The sequence below is a fragment of the Dromaius novaehollandiae genome, unplaced genomic scaffold (assembly GCF_036370855.1).
Source record: "Dromaius novaehollandiae isolate bDroNov1 unplaced genomic scaffold, bDroNov1.hap1 HAP1_SCAFFOLD_122, whole genome shotgun sequence".
NCBI lineage: Eukaryota > Metazoa > Chordata > Aves > Casuariiformes > Dromaiidae > Dromaius > Dromaius novaehollandiae.
Window position 1 is genome coordinate 67,694 of NW_026991293.1, and position 2,307 is coordinate 70,000.

Consider the following 2,307-nt stretch of genomic DNA (forward strand, 5'->3'; position numbering starts at 1 on the left):
CACACCACGGGGCGCGCGCTGGAGAGGAGACCCCCCTGCCTGAACATCGGACACCGCCGCGCACCCTGTGACGGGGAGCACGGAAGAGCCGACCCGCCGGGGGCCCTCTCCGACGCGACCCGAACGGCCTCATCGATCGATCGAGATCGGTCAGGTCCTGAGCCAACTGCCCTGCCCGGCGTGGCCACCGAGGAGGCAGCCAGCGGCGGGCGCTGCGTGGGGGTGAGGGAGCAGCGTCTGCCAGAGGTGCCCGCTCGAGCCTGAACACCGGCCACCCCCCCGCGCTCCCTGGGACAGGGCGAGCAGGGAAGCACCGGCCCGCCGAGGGGCCTCTGCGACGTGTCCCGGGACGCCTCAGCGGGCGCTGCGTGCGGGTAGGGATGGGATCGGCAGCCGGAGCGCTGGCATCGCCCCGCGCTGCCTGCGGCGGAGAACCCCGAAGCCGGAGCCGCACGGGGCACCCCCGTGCCCCCCTTCGCTCTCGCTCTCGCTCTCGCCGGGCCGACCCGCGCTCCAGCCACTAGCCGCCGGCGAGCCCGCTCTCCGCGCTTCCTGGCACCTGGGACACGCTCGCGGGGCTGCCAGGGAGCTGCCGGGAGGCCGCCGCACCAAGCGCGCTCCGGTGGAGAGAACCGGGACGGGACCGCTCCTGCCTGCCCTCACAGGCCGCCTCACCCCTCTCGCAAGTCGGCTGCATGCGCAGGGGGCGCCCGGGAGCCAGTCTCCGGAAGGTGAGTGGTTGCTCACCTCTCTCCCCTACAGTCGTACCGCTAAGTCAGGCGGCGCCGGAGAGCCAAAGGACACCCGCCCCTCCTACCGGGGAGGGGCGCGGGAATGGCCCACGTCTACGATGACGTAACTGGAGGCAGCGACGCAGAGCGACCCCTTTCGCCGCTCCAGAGGAAAGCCGGGGGAAACAGGTCTACCGGTCACCACCCCGAAGGGCGGCCAAGTCTCGCCGGAGCCGGGTAGACCTGCTGACAGCGTGGGAGGCGGACCCGGGAGACGGCCTGCCACTTCCTCGCGCCTCCCGGAGCCCGGTCGACCGGCTGGCCGAGCCCCAAGCCCGGAGCCGGGTAGACCGGCACGCCGCGCGCCCCAGGCAGCCTCGCGGAGCCCGGTCGACCAGCTCGCCCCTCCGCGACCCCCGGATCCAGGTCGACCTGCTCGCCTCCGCGACACCCAGCGGAGCCGCGTCGACCGGCTCGCCCCTCCGAGACTCCCGGAGCCGGTAGACCCTCTGGCCGCCGCCAAGGCAGCCTCCCAGGCCCGGGGGCGTGGGCCGGCCGCTGCCACGGCGGACCCGCTGCGCCGGCCGCTACCGGGACGGCCCGCCGCGCACCCCCGGTCGTCCGCCCCCCCCCCCCCCCCCCGGCTCGAGCGCTTCGCTTGTTTGTTTGTTCGTTTCTTTCGGGGCAAGGGGTTCCGCTCGCTTCTTTTTGGGGTCGTGTTGTTTTTCGGGTTTGCTCTTGTTTCTTTGCGTTTCCGAGCACGCGCGTCTTTTCCCCTCCTTTTCCTGCCTTGCTGATTTTTCTCGGTTTTCTGTGTGGGAGCGCGGTGCCCCCCCCCCCCCCCCCGCCCCGCCCCGCCCCGGCACGCGGTCCTACAGCAGGGGAAGGTGCTCACTTACGAATCTAGGTCTCTAGGTCTTGTCTGTCTGTCTGTCTGTCTGTCTGTCTGCCTTTTATTCCTTTCTTTCTTTTCCTCTTTCTTCCTTTCTTTCTTTCTTCTTGCCTGGCCGCTGCCGCCCCTTACCCCCTCCCTTTCCTGGTGCCTGCCTTGCTCCCCTCGCACTGCTTTCAACGCCCCGCCTCAGCAGAAATCCCTGACCCCGGGCTGACCGGCGCCCCGAGGCAGCAGGGGGGCCCCGGGGCGGGGCACGCGCGCACACAAACACACACTCCACACAGGCGCCGTCAGCGGGGCAGGGCGGCACTGGCCCGCCAACAACCCGTGATACCGCGCCTGGCGCGCGCCCCCCGCCCCCCCCCCCCAACAAGGCAGCGGAGGGTGCTTGTGTGCGAACCCGCGCCGTTCGCGCCTTTTTTTTTTTTTTTAATCGGTTCTCGCGCCGTCCGCCCGCCGGCCCCCCCCGCGCCCCCCCCCCCCCCCCGCCCGCCTTTTCGCCGCCGCCAAGCCTGCTTGTTCCCTCACGTTCCCCGGCCGGGGCCGTTCCGTTCCGAAGCCTCGGGGTTCCGCGCGCCTCTGGGAGCCGAGGCGGAATCTTCGCGCCCCCCCCACCCCCCGCGCGCCCCCCCCCCCCCCCGCCCCGACCCCCGTTCCGTTCCGAAGCCTCGGGGTTCCGCG